This window comes from Ovis aries, chromosome 5 (assembly GCF_016772045.2).
Source record: "Ovis aries strain OAR_USU_Benz2616 breed Rambouillet chromosome 5, ARS-UI_Ramb_v3.0, whole genome shotgun sequence".
Taxonomy (NCBI): domain Eukaryota; kingdom Metazoa; phylum Chordata; class Mammalia; order Artiodactyla; family Bovidae; genus Ovis; species Ovis aries.
This window is the reverse complement of record NC_056058.1, coordinates 69,518,791-69,538,651: the sequence shown is the minus strand read 5'-3', so window position 1 is coordinate 69,538,651 and position 19,861 is coordinate 69,518,791. Positions and strand designations below refer to the sequence as shown.

Below are 19,861 nucleotides of genomic sequence, written 5' to 3'. Positions count from 1 at the left end.
TCCTCTGGGCCGTCTTGAACTATATAGCACTGGGGGTAGTGGGTGAGGGAAGTTTGAAGGTCATACATACAAGTTCACCAACATTTCTGTCTCCCCAAGTCTCTGAATTCCTTTCTCTTCATTGTGCCAGGGAACTTCTGGGATCTCAAACTCATTATATGTAGGTCACTGTTCCGTCCAAGTTCTCCAAGCTTAAGTCCAAACTAACATATTAAGTCCAGAATCCCTGATAAGTATTCCCATATCAGTGCATTTGGCCTGTTATATCCTGCCTTTTTTGGTCTAATGCTCCTAGAATCCCATTCCCACATCTATTCACCAGGTTTCTGCCTATATAAATTAGAAAAATCTTGTAGTTCTTTTGTATTATACACTCTTTCCTCCAGGTTCAGACTTCGTACTTGTTGCCTTGGAATGTGCTGGATCTGACCCTAGTTATGGGTCTAGTGGCAGCGAAGAGCAGTAAGGTAGGTCTTGAAGAGTATAGGTATCTCCTTCAGTCACCTGTCTCGGTGACGGTATTCCAGGGACTTCAAGCAAAGGGAGCCTAATCTCAGACACAGAAGGGGAAGGCTCAGAGTGACTTAGGGGTTAAGATTCTCAGTTTCATCTGAGTCCACCTGGACGTCCTCACTCCAAGTCCGGAGGACACTTCCCCAATCCTCATCCTGACTTTCACTGTGGGACATCAGCTGTGAACTCAATCTACATTAAACTCTGCAACCTTCACAACGAAATCCTGTGTCTGAGTTAGTAACTCTGATGGATCTAAGATACTTTTAGGGGCTGTCATAGACCCTCTCTAGTTCTCTGACTGGGACTTGAGCTGAGATGTTAAAGGGCTGAGTGTGTTTTCTTTCTGTAAGCACTCCAGAGCACTCAGAAAGAGGCATCTCACCCCACAGTCCTTGTAGTCATCGTTATTCCCAGCAGCCACTTGGGTCCCCCAAGGTGCTTGTTGAGTCTGGCTCAATAAGCCAGGGTTTCCTGAAAGCACAGTATGGCGAAAGAATGAGAAAGACACAAGAATTGAAAGCAAGGATCAGGGGACCAACACCGCTCCAAGATGAAGATGCCCAAACTGATCAAGTCAGCTTTATTAGGTTTTCAGGCAGGAAAGTACATGCAAAGGGGAACGTGCTCTCAGAAGCATATAGAGCCATATGGCTGTTAAAGATAGGCTAGGAATGTAACATAAAGATTAACTAAGAAAGATTTACTTTTAACTAACAATTTAGGTTGCTGTCTAAATAACAAATCTCCAGATACAAAAAACATTTGACTCAGAGACTCCAGGTCATCGAACAGTCTGATGGCTTCCCACCTCCAGGCACGCATCCTGCTTTCAAGATGTTTTTCTGTTCCCTCTGGACTTAATCCAAGAGTCATATGTCTTGATGTATCTGGTCAGCAAGACTGACAATGCTTTTGCACGCCTTTCCTGGGGTCTGCTTTTTCTTCCTTGTACTTGCTTCCTACATCTCCCCCTTTTTGTTTTTCAGCAAGCAAAGAATTGTAAGAAAGGCTAATTGTTGTTGGTGATGTTGTTGGTGATGTCATCTCGCTGTTCTCCAGACTACACAGAAGCAAAAGAAAACAATTAAAATTACAGCAGAGGTTAACATAATTCAATATCCATAGGCCTTGTTCTGTTTAAGAGGATTTAGAGAGGATATACCATTAACAATAGTACCAAGTAAATTAGATCCAGAAATTATATCCAACTTTTTATTAAAGGTTTTTAATATATCATGTTGTAGATCTTGAATATCTAGAGAAATATTTTCTTGATTTAATAAATGTTGCTTGATTTTGTCCCAATTAAACCTTGACTGATTGTATTTATGTGCTGTAACACAAAAAGAGGTGTAATTCCTATCACATTTTAATCTGCACTGCTTTTGTAAACTAACCAGTTGATCTCCCAATAGTATTACTGTCTGTTGGAGATCAGCCACCTGAGAAGCTAATTTTCCATCTATTTTTTGTTGAGTGGACTGTAAAATGTCAGCATCCTTATGCTATTCTTGTACAAACTGTACTATTTGAACAGACTGATGTAAAGCTACTCCAGCCACCACAGCAGTGGTAGTGATAGCCATAATACCTAAAATAGCAGCTATAAGCATTCCAATGAATCTTCTGGCACATTTTAAACCTTTAATAACTTCTTCAATGGCATACAGTGTAGGACTTTCTTGCCAAGATTCTTTGTAAATCTACTGGTATCCAAATGTCCACTCTAGTTTTAAGAATACTCTGTAAGCTGTCACTGGATGGGATAGTATTATTTAAACGTGTAAAAGGAACACTGTAAACAATTTATAAGTCCTGTAATCTTATCATAATTAGCTGGACCAACCATGAATACAAAAGGAAGTTTAACGGAAGCTTGGATATTATGAGTAGAGTTTTTTGTAGAAGTAAAAGTTGTTTTAGGATCATTTAAAATATATTCGGTATATCAACCATTCCATGTCTCAGGAGTTTTCAAAGCCATAGGTATTTTCCAGATCTCATTATGAATAGGATGGTGAACTAGATGCCGAAACGGAGGGGCAAATCATATCCCATTAGAAACCAAAGATTCATTACCAAATGTACTAAGAGTCCCATTAAAAAGCAGAGACATTACTTGCCAACAAAGATCTGTCTAGTCAAGGCTATGGTTTTTCCAGTAGTCATGTATGGATGTGAGAGTTGGACTGTAAAGAAAGTTGAGCACTGAAGAATTGATGCATTTGAACTGTGGTATTGTTCGTCTCCAAGGCAAACCATTCAATATCACAGTTATCCAAGTCTATGCCCCAACCAGTAATGCTGAAGAAGCTGAAGTTGAACAGTTTTATGAAGACCTACAAGACCTTTTAGAACTAACACCCAAAAAAGATGTCCTTTTCATTATAGGGGACTGAATGCAAAAGTAGGAAGTCAAGAAACACCTGGAGTAACAGGCAAATTTGGCCTTGGAATACAGAATGAAGCAGGGCAAAGACTAATAGAGTTTTGCCAAGGAAATGCACTGATCATAGCAAACACCCTCTTCCAACAACACAACAGAAGACTCTACACATGGACATCACCAGATAGTCAACACCGAAATCAGATTGATTATATTCTATGCAGCCAAAGATGGAGAAGCTCTATACAGTCAACAAAAACAAGACCAAGAGCAGACTGTGGCTCAGATCATGAACTCCTTATTGCCAAATTCAGACTTAAATTGAAGAAAGCAGGGGAACCCGCTAGACCATTCAGGTATGACCTAAATCAAATCCCTTATGATTATACAGTGGAAGTGAGAAATAGATTTAAGGGCCTAGATCTGATAGATAGAGTGCCTGATGAACTATGGAATGAAGTTCGTGACATTGTGCAGGAGACAGGGATCAAGACCATCCCCATGGAAAAGAAATGCAAAAGAGCAAAATGGCTGTCTGGAGAGGCCTTACAAATAGCTGTGAAGAGAAGAGAAGTGAAAAGCAAAGGAGAAAAGGAAAGATATAGGCATCTAAATGCAGAGTTCCAAAGAATAGCATGAAGAGATAAGAAAGCCTTCTTCGGTGATCAGTGCAAAGAAATAGAGGAAAACAACAGATTGGGAAAGACTAGAGATCTCGTCAAGAAAATTAGAGATACCAAGGGAACATTTCATGCAAAGATGGGCTCGATAAAGGACAGAAATGGTATGGACCTAACAGAAGCACAAGATATTAAGAAGAGGTGGCAAGAATACACAGAAGGATTGTACAAAAAAGATTTTCACGACCCAGATAGTCATGATGTGATCACTAATCTAGAACCAGACATCTTGGAATATGAAGTCAAGTGGGCCTTAGAAAGCATCACTATGAACAAAGCTAGTGGAGGTGATGGAATTCCAATTGAGCTGTTTCAAATCCTGAAAGATGATGCTGTGAAAGTGCTGCACTCAACATGCCAGCAAATTTGGAAACTCAGCAGTGGCCACAGGACTAGAAAAGGTCAGTTTTCATTTCAATTCCAAAGAAAGGCAATGCCAAAGAATGTTCAAACTACCACACAATTGGACTCATCTCACATGCTAGTAAAATAATGCTCAAAATTCTCCAAGCCAGGCTTCAGCAGTACGTGAACCGTGAACTCCCTGACGTTCAAGCTGGTTTTAGAAAAGGCAGAGGAACCAGAGATCAAATTGCCAACATCTGCTGGATCATGGAAAAAGCAAGAGAGTTCCAGAAAAATATCCATTTCTGCTTGATTGGCTATGCCAAAGCCTTTGACTGTGTGGATCACAATAAACTGTGGAAAATTCTGAAAGAGATGGGAATACCAGACCACCTGACCTGCCTCTTGAGAAATCTGTATGCACGTCAGGAAGCAACAGTTAGAACTGGACATGGAACAACAGACTGGTTCCAAATAGGAAAAGGAGTACGTCAAGGCTGTATATTGTCACCCTGCTTATTTAACTTCTATGCAGAGTACATCATGAGAAATGCTGGACTGGAAGAAACACAAGCTGGAATCAAGATTGCTGGAAGAAATATCAATAACCTCAGATATGCAGATGACACCACCCTTATGGCAGAAAGTGAAGAGGAACTAAAAGCCTCTTGATGAAAGTGAAAGAGGACAGTGAAAAAGTTGGCTTAAAGCTCAACATTCAGAAAACTAAGATCATGGCATCTGGTCCCATCACTTCATGGGAAATAGATGGGGAAACAGTGGAAACAGTGTCAGACTTTATTTTGGGGGTCTCCAGAATCATTGCAGATGGTGACTGCAGCCATGAAATTAAAAGACGCTTACTCCTTGGAAGAAAAGTTATGACCAACCTAGATAGCATATTCAAAAGCAGAGACATTACTTTGCCGACTAAAGTCCGTCTAGTCAAGGCTATGGTTTTTCCTGTGGTCATGTATGGATGTGAGAGTTGGACTGTGAAGAAGGCTGAGCGCTGAAGAATTGATGCTTTTGAAGTGTGGTGTTGGAGAAGACTCTTGAGAGTCCCTTGGACTGCAAGGAGATCCAACCAGTCCATTCTGAAGGAGATCAGCCCTGGGATTTCTTTGGAAGGAATGATGCTAAAGCTGAAACTCCAGTACTTTGGCCACCTCATGAGAAGAGTTGATTCAATGGAAAAAAGCTCTGATGCTGGGAGGGATTAGGGGCAGGAGGAGAAGGGGACGACCGAGGATGAGATGGCTGGATGGCATCACGGACTCGATGGACGTGAGTCTGAGTGAACTCCGGGAGATGGTGATGAACAGGGAGGCCTGGTGTGCTGCGATTCATGGGGTCGCAAAGAGTCGGACACGACTGAGTGACTGAACTGAACCATTTTTGGATAATCTGTTTTTAAATAGATCTCTCCATGTCCAATGCAAATGGGGGTACTTTCAGATCCAATAGTGTAATTGTTTAATATATATCCTGCTTCTTCTGGTTTATCTGGGAAACTTTGATCATAGGGGCTGGGAAGCCAAGCTGAGTCATTCACAAAAATGGGAACTGTTGAATCTTCCCATGTAATAGAAGTGGGTTAGGAACATAGAAAGAAAGAAAGTGAAGTCGCTTAGTCACGTCCAACTTTTTGTGGCCCCATGGACTGTAGCCTACGAGGCTCCTCCATCCATGGAATTTTCCAGGCAAGAGTACTGGAGTGGGTTGCTATTTCCTTCTCCAGGGGATCTTCCCCACCCAGGGATCGAACCCAAGTCTCCCACATTGCAAGCAGACACCTTTACCGTCTGAGCCACAGGGAAGCTCACTCCCAATATTAATAATTGGAATTAGCCTGTACACTTACTGCCATTGTTAACAATGTTACCATGGCCAAGAACAGGTTGTCAGGTGTTTTAGGAAGTTTTCACCTATGTACTATCTTTTCAGCTTCTTGGCATAGCTTCTTTATTTGTCCCCATGTTGGTAGAGTGGCGCTCTGTGTCCGTTTAGTTTTGGATGGACCTAGTCTAAATATTAATTGAGACATGGCTCCAATTGGTGGTCAAGCAGGGGATCTATGTCAAACCATGTTCTTTTCTTTCCTATACCAGATTTTTCATTTGGGGATCCACGGATGTTCATTGTCCTCTGTCAAAATAAGAGCATAACCTCGTCCTTGTTTAAGCATAAGCCCTGTTTTCCACTGTTTATCATCCTTCCACATTATTTTTTGGTGAACTGTCTGTGTTTGTTCTTTTTTACCAATTATTTCATGAGATGTTTGTACCTCATCCCAATGTACTTCAGCTGCTTTTCATTACTTCCCCTAATATAAAAAAATAATAAATTTAATATAAAATAAATAAATTTAACTTAAATTTAATATAAAAAGTGCTATAGCAAGTTTATTTTTAGGGGAGTTAGGCCCTAATCCATACCTCTCTCTCCCTTTTTGTTTTAATAATATTTGTTTTAATGTGTGGTGGTATCTTTTTACTGTCATTTGACCTTGAGGATTATGGGGAATTCCAGTTACATGTTGAATTGACCAATCTTTAAAAAATAATTTTTAAGTATGGCTTTTATACACTGGGCCATTATCTGTTTTCATAGTTTTGGGGAGTCCCATATATGCATCTTGTTTAAAATGAGAAATGCAATGGAAAGTAGTCTCTCCTACATGATGTGAAGCAAAAATCATTCCTGAAAACGTGTCGATAGATACATGAATCAGTCCAGAATTTCCAAAAGATGGCATATGAGTTACATATGTTTGCCATATAACATTGGGGTATAACCTTCTGGCAAAGATGGGATGACGTTAGTTTGTTGACATGTAGGGCATTGTGAGATGATGTCACAGCAACGATGTTTGTTGCTGTGAAATTTGAAATTTATATTGTCATCCTTTTACATTTGTATGAGTTAATTCATGAAATTAAGTGGGTGTCATAAAAGAGATAAGTTTGGTATCTATTGTCTCATTATCAGCCACCAGTGGTCCAGGAAGTTGGGAATGGGAACGAATATGGGTAATATAGAAAGGATAAGTTCTATTATTTATTACTGATTGTAATTTTTAAAATATTTGATATATTATTAGATTGGACGTAGGGATTGTAATCAATCTGAGATGTGACTTTTATAGCATATTGGGAATCAGAAACAATATTAATGGGGGCATTGATATCTGTCAAAACAGTAAGAATAACATCTAATTTAGCTTTTTGTACAGAAGAATATTGGGATTGTCAGGTTTTTTCTATAGGGCTGAAATATCCAGATTTAAAATCTTTGTTTGCATCTGTAAAATAAACATCAGCATCTTTTATAGGGTCTGATTTAGTAATCTTGGGTAGTATCAGGGTATTTTTTTTTAGAAAATTAATAAGTTTAGATGATGGAAAATGACAATCAATATTACTTATAAAATTAGAGAGAACAATTTGCCTTTCAATATTTTGCATACATAAATTTCAATTTATTCCTTTGAAAAAGGGACTATAACATTGTGTGGATCATATCCGGAAAGATGTTGAGTACGATTACTTATTTTAAAAATCAGTTTGCTGATCATATCTATTATAGGTGGTTAGCAATTTTACTTGTTTATGAGGTAAAAATACCCATTCAAGTATAGCTTCTGTTAACATTCTCCATTTTCCTGATTTTTTCTTTATAACAAAAACAGGGGAATTCCAGGGGCTAGTAAATTCTATGACATGTCCCAATTCTTTTTGTTCATTAACTGATGTGGTTAAACCTTCTAGTTTTTCTTTTGTTAAGGGCCTGAATTCAAAATATGCAGCAGATCCCATCAATTGTTCTAAAGAAATGTTAACGGAGAGGTGGTGGGGGCAAGATTGGTGGCTGCATTCCTATCAGCTTGCTGACTAGCCTCATCTTGTCACCGTCTCCTAAATTGTAAAAATTCAGAGTAGTTAAACAGGTCCTAGCAACCATCTCCCAATTATGAGGGATCAATCTTTCTGCCCGTGACACACCTTGAATCAATCCCATAGTATAAGGAGAATTAGTTCCATATTGAGTACAAGCCTGTTTGATCTCTTTAATAATTTTGAAAGGTAAAGGGTTATAATCATAATTTAATCCTCTATGTGGGAATTGAGGTCTGGGTGGAACTTGTGTCACTATTACAGGAAGAGCTAAGGCATCTTCATCACCTTGTAACTGAGCCATACGAACTCCCCTATGAAATGGAGATCTCGGATTGGGAAGGGTTACTTGTGGCTTTAACATAAAGCCATCATCCCAAGGAGTCTCCAGATCAAAAGGAGGAGGCTCACCCAGGGGTGCAGATGGGCGAGCTGTTCTAGCAAACAAAATTTGTTCATTACTTCCATAACATTTCCCTCTTTCAATTTTGCTTTTAAAGGTTTTTCTCCTCCTCTGAATCACTGTTGTCATATATATTTAACTCTTCTAACTGTGTCTCTGAGAAGTGGAATCATCAGACTTGGAGACCTCAGATTATAGTGGACCCAAAGCCGTGCGAATGAGATTTCCTAATGACCATACTGACAAGGGTATTTTTCTCTACTTTGATAAGCTTGGCACAAGCAATGCATTACTTCTTGCCATTCTTTATACCTTAAAGTTCCTTTAGCTGGATCAAGCCAATAGCAATGTTTTTCAATAGCAGAAGCAGACAAAGAGACTTGCAGTCCTGAGCTTTTCAACAAAGTCTTTAAGACTGGCATATATTCTGCATACTTAGAAGGATTGTGCCCCATTGTTACCCTGATTCAAAAATCCACGGGGGTGTACTTACCAAGTACTTCAGTCATCCACCGCACCAGCTGAATTTCCCTGTGTTCTCCACTGCTCTGAGCTGAGCATCATAGGCTGGTTTCACTTTCAGGTCCCTGTTTGGCCGCCACTTGTCGAGTCCAGCTCAACAAGCCAGGATTTCCCAAAAGCACAATACAGAGAAAGAATGAGAAAGAGGCAAGAATGGAAGCGAGGGTCATGAGACCAACACCGCTCCAAGGTGAAGGTGCCCAAACTGATCAAGTCAGCTTTATTATAGGTTTTCAGGCAGGGGAGTACGTGCAAGGGAGAACGTGCTCTCAGAAGCATATGGAGCCATATGGCTGTTAAAGATAGGCTAGGAATGTGACATGAAGATTAACTAAGAAAGACTTAGTTTTAACTAATGATTTAGGTTGCTGTCTAAATAACAAAGCCCCAGATACAAAAAACATTTGACTCAGAGACGCCAGGTCATGGAACAGTTTGATGGCTTCCCACCTCCAAACACACATCCTGCTTTCAAGATGTTTCTCTGTTCCCTCTGGACTTAATCCAACAGTCATATGTCTTGAGGTATCTTGTCTGTAAGATTGATAATGCTTTTGCATGCCTTTCTTGGGGTCTGCTTTTTCTCTCTTGTACTTGCTTCCTACAGTACCTGCTTTAGGAGATTTGTTTTTTTGGGTTTTTTTTTTTTTTTTGGCTACACCTTGTGGCATGCAGGATCTCAGTTCCCCAACAAGGGATTGAACCTATACCCCCTGCAGTGGAGGTCCTCCAGAAGGTTCCTTATCACAATAATCTACAGCCAATAATTTGATTAATCAGGGCTACTCCATACCATGAGTTACTAGCATCTTATTTCCATGACAAGGAGTTCAACACTGTACTCAAGTCTAAAGACAAACCCAAACACCTAAAAAGGGGGTCTGTTTCCTGAGATCCCTTGTTCCAATTTCTGTATCAGTCAAGGTTCAGTCAGAAGACACAAACGCCACCAGTTACTTTTGCAGAAATAATTTAAAGAACTGTCAACCAGGTATTCGGAGAAGGCAATGGCAACCCACTCCAGTACTCTTGCCTGGAAAATCCCAGAACGGGGGAGCCTGGTGGGCTGCCGTCTATGGGGTTGCACAGAGTCGGACACGACTGAAGTGACTTAGCAGCAGCAGCAGCAGTAACCAGGTATTAGAGAACTAGAAAGGTAAAAGGAATACTGTAGTAAACACAGAAAGCAGTTACCATCCCTAGGGCTTGGAAAATAGGAGAAGAGCTCAGGATTAATAGAATTTAGAAGCTTGGATTAGGGGTTCCATGGAGCTGGGACAGAGAAGGCAGTAGCCAACTGATACATGTATTTTCTTGGGCTGCAAAATCACTGCAGATGGTGACTGCAGCCATGAAATTAAAAGACGCTTGCTCCTTGGAAGAAAAGTGGTGACAAACCTTGATAGCATATTCAAAAGCAGAGACATCACTTTGCCAGCAAAGTTCTGTATCGTCAAAGCTATGTTTTTTCCAGTAGTAATGTGTGGAAGTGAGAGTTGGACCATAAAGAAGGCTGAGCACCGAAGAACTGATGCTTTCAAACTGTGGTGTTAGAGAAGACTTTCGAGAGTCCCTTGTACTGCGGTGAGTTCAAACCAGTCAACCCTAAAGGAAATCAGTCCTGAATATTCATTGGAAGGACTGATGCTGAAGCTGAAGCTCCAATTACTTTGGCCACCTGATGGGAAGAACTGACTCATTGGAAAAGACCCTGATGCTGGAAAAGATTGAGGGCAGGAGGAGAAGGGACACAGGATAAGATGGTTGGAAGGTATCACCAGCATGAGTTTGAGCAATTCCAGGAGATAGTGAAGGACAGGGAAGTGCAGTCTGTGGGGTCGCAAGGAGTCAGACACAACTGAGTTACTGAACAACAGTAACAGGTATGTCTGAAGAAGCATAATGAGGCTGGTTCTGAGACTGTGGAAAAAATGTAAACTTAAACAAGCTGCTCCTACAGGAAATAAATGTCATTCCCAGGGTGAGGGACTGTTGCTTGGGTGAGGCTGAGAGTAACAGAAGCAAAACAGAAACAAGCAAGCTCTTTGCGACTCCTTTAGACTCCTAATTCTCCTCCAGAGCCCCCTACAGGCAGAATAACAGAAGGGCCAATGGCAGAGGAGAAGCAGAGCGGAGGATTAACAGAAGGTCATTTGTCAGTCCCAGCCCTGACATCACATGGCTCAGTTTGAAACTAAGACCCCAGCTTAATATTAATCAACTCTGTGTGCGTGTGTAGCGCGAGTGGGGTGGAGTGGAGGGGTTGTTCACGTGTGTATGTGAGGTTCTGTGTGTTCATGTGTGTTTTCTAAACCATTTAAAAATAAGTTCCCAACATCATGATTCCTCCCTCCATACTTCAGCATGCATCCGCTAAGAATAAGGACGTTATCCTATATAACCACAAAACCACTATTCACACGCAAGAAAATTATCAATAATTCCCTAATATTGTCTAATACTCAGACCATATTCAAACTTCCAATTGCCCCCCAAATATTTTTTATTCCTAATTCTTTAAACCTCTTTTTAATATTTCTATGACATTAACATTTCGAAGAATGCCTCACTCTCTGAACTGATTGTTTTCTCCTGTGTTGTTTACCTAGTTTCTCTATTCCCTACGCTTTCTGCTAATCAGAGGTTAGGTGTGAAGGTTTCATTAAAGTCAGGTTAAAACCTGGATGTATCATGTAAACGTCAGGTTTCATGCACTTGGTAATGCTAAATTTCCCTTCTTGATTAGCAGAGTGGCCACCAAATCTCTCCATTATAAAGGTATGTTTTTCCCTTTGAGGTTTTTCAGAGCATGTTTTACTTTTAAAATGTGAAACAGGTATATGGTAAATGGAGCCAGTACAGTGAAGGCTGTTACCTCCGACCCCATCTCAGCTCCCACAGTTCTCTTCCTAAGAGGCAGCCACGGCTACCAGGTTACATGTCTTTAAAGAGTGGTTAAAAATGTGTGTGCACATAAACTTTCATCTTCATAATCAGCAGCACATTAGACAGACTCTGGTGTGCTTTTTAAATTTTTTATCATACCTATAATAACGTGGATGAGATGTGTAGAGTCAAGTGTCTTCTGAGTATTTCTTAAATCTGCAGAAATCTTTTAAAATACAAGATTTAGAGAAATTAATCTCTTTGCACATCACAGCAGCTAACAGAATAAAACATTTCTTTCTAGCCACAAGGTAAATCTCATTTATGCAGTTTCAACAAGTCTCATTCCCTCAATCTGGGATGTCTGTGCTTCCTCTCAGCCAAAAGGCAGGGACAGACCCTATATTTCACATATTCCCTCCCAAAATTATGCTGGCAAAGCATGGCAAAGATTTGCCTCCTATACTCATAGGCTTGATTCTACAAACCAGAAGGCTCTAGACTTTCTTAACAGACCATCTCCCTCAAATCAAACGTCTGTTCATTTTTCGATCCACAAACTGAGTTGAGAGAAATCTCATCAAGAGGTTTTTGCATCAGATTCCAAAATGAAGTCTCTCCAACTGAAGCCTTTCAAGTTACATCTGGAAACTGGTTGGATCTTTTCTGGGTCATTTCCCATTGAATGTAAGTGGTGTCTATTTTGGTCTGACTTCATTTGTGCTGGGACTGTAGCTGGATCAGGCCTTTAACTTTCCTGAAACCTCAGACTAGAAAAGCCCCTTAGAATTATCTGGTTCTTCTTTTTCTTCCCATGAAAACTATGCTTGTTGAAGCCCTCTGCCCAGCTAAACATGGCCAAGAAGAAGGAACTTAAGCCTGGGCAAGTTCTGAGCTCTCATCCCAGTGCTGCCCCTCTCTCTCTGTGTGACCTTGGGAAGATGACCTTGCTTCTGGACCCTAGTTCCTTCAGCTGTACAAGGGGGGAAATACTTGTCCCAGAAGTGGAAGACTACAACAGACTTTTCCTTGAGAATTTTTTTTTTAAGTAAGTATATAATTGTTGGGGGAGGTATTATTAGCTCCCTAAACTCTCTGCCACATCCCCAGATCTGACTCATCTATCAGAGCAAAAGAAGAATTTCTAAGAAGCACAACACAGCATTTCTGTATTTTTTTGAGTGTTAAGTAAATGATTTCCATTGTTTTAAAAATCAAATTATTCCAAAAGACATAAGCGAAAAAATACAACTCTCTCTTATTGCTATTTTCCAGTTCGTCTCTCAGAGACAACTTCTGCTGTTAAAAGTTTTTGTATATCCTCCTAGAGATAGAATATGCTCATACATCCATGTGCATCTGTGTTTTCCTCACCTCTTCTTTTTTAGAAACTTTTATTTTTTTATTTTTGGCTGTGCTGCATCTTCACTGCTGTGTGGGCTCTTTTTTCTCCCATGGTGGGGGCTACTCTCTAGCTGCGGTGCACAGACTTCTCTCTGTGATCGCTTCTCCTGTTGTGGAGCACAGGCTCCAGGGCACACAGGTTTCAGTAGTTGTAGTTCTCGGGCTCCAGAGCACAGGCTTAGCTGCTCCATGGCATATGGGGTCTTCCCAGACCAGGGATCAAACTCATGTCTCCTGCATTGGCAGGCAGATTCTGTACCACTGAGCCACCAGGGAAGCCTCTCCTCTTCTTTTTCAAATTTGAATGGCAGCAAACTATACACACCATTCTGTTCCTCTTTTTATAACTAAACAGTATGTCTTGGAGAAAATTCCATAATAGTATATAGAGTTCTGCCTGTGTGTGTGTGTGTGTGTATACATACATACATATATATATATATACATACACATATATACACATATATATATTTAAAATGCTTTCATTAATTAGTCCCCTATTGCTTAACATTTAGATTGTTTCCAGTCTTTTATTAGTTCAAACAAGGTTGCAGTGGATACCCTTATGAATACTTCCAGCATAAATTACTGGACACAGAACAGCTATATTTAAAAAATAGTGTATTTTGAATTTTTATAAATCTGCAAAGCTTTCCATGCAATTCAACTATCATCTTGTTTCATTCTAAGTGTTACAACACCCAGGGCAGGCAACCTTCACTCCAGCATTGTGATCTTTCCATGGGAAGGTAGCAAGTCCCCTTTGTGAACAGCTGTCTCCCCAGTGTTGCCACATTTTTAAGACCCCATCTGGAATGATCTCATTCTGGAGACTTCACACCCTCAAAGTCCCTTGTTGAATGTAACCACTGACAACTTGGATCGTGACCATTAGCTATTTGGAATGATTCAACAAGCATTTTAAAACCCTCTTTTGTCCCAAAATCGGAGAAAGGAAAGGTTGAAAAGGGCACAGAGGAAGACCAGAAAGGCCTGTATTTTAATAATGTGTGTAAGTCAAAAGATCTCAGGCTTTATCTCGACTTCACAACTACCAAGTCACTGAAGGTCTCTGGATCTCTTTGTCCTTGCATGTGAAGTGAAGACCTTGGACCACAGTATTTCTCAAGACCTTTCCTCCTTTGAGATTCTGAAGACTTAGATGCAGCCTATGTTGAGGGCGCTTATCTTCCCAACCTCACCATATTCAAAAAGCAAGAGATGTCACGAATTAGTGAATGATTAATATTCAAATGGGGGTACAACTGAGAACATTTAGAAAGTGGTATGCTGGTAAACTGGCTGAGGTGGGAAAAAGAGACCCTTGATTTGTAGTATTTGCTGATTTCCATGGTATAATTATTCTCTCTATGATGATTTCAAATAGCAGCTTGATGTCACTAAACTCAAACTTGGGAAAAGAGACAAAGAATTGGCTGCTGGCTCCAGAAAACCACCAGCAATGGATTCAAAGCAAGCATTTCCTTCAGCAAGCATGCCCTAAAGGGGAGAGATTTGAACCAGGCATTGAGGAAAATTGAATTAGGGCACTTTTCGTGATAACTGACAGAAACAATCCAAACTAGCTTAAGCGGGGTGAGAGAGAACATAGAATGTGAATGCTTTAGCACAAGTCTCTGAACAAAAGGCTCTAATAAAGTGGTCACAGGCTTGGAGCAGGCCCTCTCCAAGTGGCAGGCTCCCTGCCGGTGGCAGTCCAGGGCTCTGTACTTAGAGTTAACAGTTCAGAAGAGTGCCCTCCCATGGAGAGCCCATGGAAAGCCTGGCTGGCTCGGCTTGGATGGCTGGCTGGTTCACATCCAGCCTCTGGCTCTTAACTGGACACAGAAGGAAAGGTCACGGCTCCACACACCTGGGCAGGCAGGATACTCTACCATTCAAACACATGAGAGTCATCCAATACAAATGCCCCAAAGGACGGAGGGATGCTGAGTAGATAAGAGCCATGCATTTCTTGTAGAAATATGGGTAAGGCTTTGGCGGGGTGGCGGGGGGCGGGGGCGAGGGGGGAGGCGGGGGGCAGAAGAGCAGGTAATAATTAGAGGGAACTGCATTAGTGGAGGTGCAGAAACATACAAGGTTAAAGGTGCATTTGGGAGCCAGCAAGACCACCTGACCAAAGCGGAGGGGGCGGGGAGCAGGAGGGGAGGCGGCAGTTTTCAAAGAGGTGACATCGCCCCTCTTGGGATGTTTGGCAATGTCTGGAGTTATTTTTGGTTGTCACAACTAGGGGCAGAGGCCTAAGTACTATCACTTAGAGAGTAGAGGCCAGCGGTAACATCCAACAGGGCACGGGACAGCCCCCACAGCGGAAGACTCATCCAGCCCCAGATGTCACTAATGCCAAGACTGAGGAACACCGTCACATGGGAAAACAGGAGAAATGTCTGGGAGGATGACAAATCACAGAGGGCTTTCAGCACAAAAAGGCTAAGGACTGAGGCTTTATCCTATGGCTATTACACAGGGAGCAGCAGGAAGGTGTTGAGAAAGGCTCACATGGCTCTTACACACTCTGTTCCTGCTGCTTGACGCCTCTCCTGCCCCTCCTCTGCCCTTGGCACAGTTGGCTCTTTTTTATTCCTGTGCGGCTCACCTTAAAGGTTACCTACTTGAACAATCTTCCCAGACCTCCCAATCAAAATAAGTTCTCTTGCAGACTCCACACCATCATTTTCTCCCACAGTTCCCTCTTCTTTTCCTTCATAACTCTTACCATGATTTTGAAATCTGTGTTTATTTGAGAGCTGGTAGAACATCCGTCTTTGCATAAGCAGAGACCTTGTGTATCCATTCACGACTGTGACCCTCAACATCAGAGTGCCTTGTGCACTGTCGTTGTTTGACACAATCAATTCAATTGATTAATTCATTTGAAGATTGATTATAGGATGGAAGAGGGGCTGAGAGTAGGAGGTGAAATTGAAAGAGGAAACAACTGCAGTCCTCTGGATTTCTTCCCTGCTTGTTCCATTGTACACTCATGTCCCTTCTCTGACTTTTCTGGCACCTGTACTTCACAGCATAACATATCAATTAGGGTTCAAGTGAAGAGATAAAACCCTTCTAGCTATTTTAAGAAAACATGGAACTAATAAAATCAAGTGAGTTCAGAATCAGCACAGAGTGAGTTCTACCTGGGCTTCCAGGAATGATTCCCAGAACACTATCCATAGTACTGGACCCCCACAGCCCCCTGCCCCACACACATCCAACCTGGAAGCTAGAGTTCAGGGATGAACTGGCCCAGTCTCTGGCTACAGGAACACACCATCCTAGGTATAATCTGGACACCAGGAGCTACCGCAAGAACCCCAGCGCCATGCTGTGCCTTTTGGGCTGATCCCAGCAAAATGGACTTCTCCCAGGCTGTTGCCTCCTCTCTAAACAGGATGGGGGTCACAGGGGCCCCCATCCATTATTATGTGTGTGCACACACTCACATCTGGACAAAACCCACACCAAGGTACACATTCAGTTTTTCTTCCTAACTCAGTTTTGAATTCAGGTCTTGCACAAGCACACAGGACTCAGTTCAGTTCAGTTCAGTCGCTCAGTTGTGTCCGACTCTTCGCGACCCCATGAATCGCAGCACACCAGGCCTCCCTGTCCATCACCAACTCCCGGAGTTCACTCAGACTCACGTCCATCGAGTCCGTGATGCCATCCAGCCATCTCATCCTCTGTTGTCCCCTTCTCCTGCCCCTGATCCCTCCCAGCATCAGAGTCTTTTCCAATAAGTCAACTCTTTGCATGAGGTGGCCAAAGTACTGGAGTTTCAGCTTTAGCATCATTCCCTCCAAAGAAATCCCAGGGCTGATCTCCTTCAGAATGCACTGGTTGGATCTCCTTGCAGTCCAAGCAAGAGTCTTCTCTAACACCACAGTTCAAAATCAATTATTCGGCGCTCAGCTTTCTTCACAGTCCAACTCTCACATCCATACATGACCACTGGAAAACCATAGCCTTGACTAGATGGACCTTTGTTGGCAAAGTAATGTCTCTGCTTTTCAATATGCTATCTAGGTTGGTATAACTTTTCGACTAGCTAAACCTAAATTTCAAACAGGAGCCCAGCAGCAAGGAGTTTAGCAAAAGGATGTTTAGTTTTCCAGCCATGGCATCATCAACTCAATGGACATGAGTTTGAGCAAACTCAGAGAGAGAGTGAAGGACAGAGAAGCCTGGCATGCTGCAGTCCTTAGGGGTAGCTATGAGTCAGACACAACTGAGTGACTGAACAACAACAACCTCTGCAGTATGAGATGGCACACTCAAGAGAGGCGTGGACAGATGTGGAAAAGCAAATTTACCCTGTCAGGTACATGGCTGCCCCTATCAGACTGTAATCCCTCTGTGGTCATCCGTATCCTAATGTACTCATCTTCTCTCATTTAACGGTAAGGATGTTCTCCAGGCATGAATGAAACTGTGAAATGAACTAAACTGAATCAAAGGGGGAAAGCCTTCTCATTTTCTATAACACATTGTACTTTTCCTCTGATGTATTTTGTATCTTAAGAGTAATTTGTACTCACATTCATTTCCCTGTAGACCAGAAGTTCATCTCTCGGTCTCCACATTCATAACAGGTAATACATGTTTGTGGACTGAATAAAAAACATAAACAAGTTAGTGAGAAGTCCTGAGCCCCCATGTAGCTAGAAGTAGCTCCTGGAATAGCCATGTCATGAATATTTTAGATTTCCTGCTCTGTGAAACCATCACCACTGCAGAGACCCACAGGACAAGGTCCCCAGGAATCTCCTCGGCTTCAGGGGACCTGGGTTCCAGGGTACCTGCAAAAGTTGGGAAAGCATCCACTCCCATTAACGCAGCCAGTAAGCACTTATTAGATGCCTGCCCAGGGCTAAGTGTGGCACCACTGCCTTTCCCTATACTGTTCATTAACCATTTTCTTGCCAACAAGGGCATGCCAGTGATCTCAACCTGAGTTACAGTGGAGAGCCGTGGAGGATGAGATTCTTACCCTACCCTAGGAGAGGGGCTTTCCTGAGCACTTTAGATTCTGAATGGCCTCCACGCATCCTTAGCCAGGTTCCCTCACCTTGTCTATTCCTGATGCATCTGGGAACAGACCAAGGTCCCGTTTCCAACCACCTGTGAACTGAAACACTAAACTCCACGTTACATGCTATCTTTCAGTCAGTTTAGAGCTCTCACCCTCTCAACTCCCCTACACCTAGACAAGTCCCCGCCATCCCTCAGGCTCAACTGAACGCTGCTTCCCCAGGTCTTCCCCTGACCTCCCAGTTTCATATGCAGTATCTCCCTCTTCTGCAAAACATTTCACATGAAACCACCTGAATCATCCCCACTAGATTCTAAGTTCCAGAAGGCCAGGCACCAAGTCTATTTGGTTTACCTCTAGATCCCCAGGTGGCTCAGTGGTAAAGAATCTGCCTGCAATGCAGGAGACACAGGAGACATGGGTTTAATCCCTGGGTCAGGAAGATCCCCTGGAGGAGGACATGGCTACCCACTCTAGTATTCTTGCCTGGAGAACCCCATGGACAGAGGAGCCTCGCAGGTTACAGTCCGTAGGGTCACAGAGTCAGATATAAGTGAGTACGGGTGCATCTAGATCCCCAGCACCTAGATGGGGGTTTACTAAATGTTTGCAGAGCCCACTAACTTTCATCCTCAAATAATATTTACATAATAGTAATTTTCTACATAGCTCGATGGCTTACCAAACCTTTCCGTAAGTGAGTGTCACAGCTCCAAGTGGAAAGACAGGGCAAGTAATATAATTATTATTCTCCCTACTTTTCAGAAAGTGAAACATCACCTGAGGTAACTGACGTGTCTACAGTGGTGGAACCAGCATGAGAATCTGAATACACATCTGCATTCAAATAAACCCTGCGTCATATACCATCTGTTCATCAGATGCTCTGGCAGCCAAGTGAAATACTGGTAGCCAATGAAAGAGAGCAGGGGAAGGAATAGGGAGAAGCAAAAGCCAGGCCTCTAATCACTTTTCTTTCCTCTGGTGCCTGCTTGCTACATAAACATGGTCACCCTGCCCATCTGGGGGCTGGGGTCCTCCAGCAGGTCCTCAAGGACCTGAGGCTGGGCCAGAGAGTTAGTGAGGCCAGTGAAGCCTCATCCTCTGGGGAGGAGGGAGATGAGGGTGGGGTCACAGAGGCCCCATCCATTATTATGTGTGTGCACACACTCACATCTGGACAAAACCCACACCAAGGTACATTTACATATAAACACTGCACAAACTGGTGCCACACAGTATCATACACATACACATTGATAAGCAGTTATTGCCTACTCATACACACATTTAAAAGTGCACCCAACATAGACATCCAACCACTAGTGTGTACATACCACAACTGAAGTATACTGTTGCACACCAAGCTGCAAGCTTGGATATATGCAGGTGTATGTGCAGACACAGCCCTGACGTATATTTGGACACATGCTCTTATGCACACACACACACACACACAAAACTAAACACATACACGTAATTCATAATCTCTCTCGAGCACCCTTACATTCAGTACACATGGAAAGGTACTCTGTTATAAGCGGTCACGTCCACAGTACTCCTAGATTCACAGCGAGATGCATGCTCACATACAGGCCTCGTTAGACATGTGCCTTGCACGCCTGGATAAGGATCACTCTCCTGCACAGAAATCTTCAAATGCACTGACAAGTTCTACGCACAGAACGGTCCATCAACACAATCAAGTTGTCACAGGAGCTGAAAGGTTTTTCCAACCAAAGCCCAAGAGCGCGCGGCCGCTCTGCGGGC

The 19,861-nt window shown here is 42.3% G+C and overlaps 1 long non-coding RNA gene across 1 annotated transcript; it reads right to left on the bottom strand.

The window, feature by feature from the left end:
* Nucleotides 1–1,029: 1,029 nt before the first annotated feature.
* Nucleotides 1,030–19,855, bottom strand: LOC105611082 (uncharacterized). The gene is made up of 4 exons (XR_001040720.4): nt 19,599–19,855; nt 17,598–17,669; nt 8,720–11,860; nt 1,030–1,576 (listed from the first exon to the last, which is right to left on the bottom strand). It is a non-coding gene; the product is annotated as an uncharacterized LOC105611082 (long non-coding RNA).
* Between the last annotated feature and the right edge of the window lie 6 nt (nt 19,856–19,861).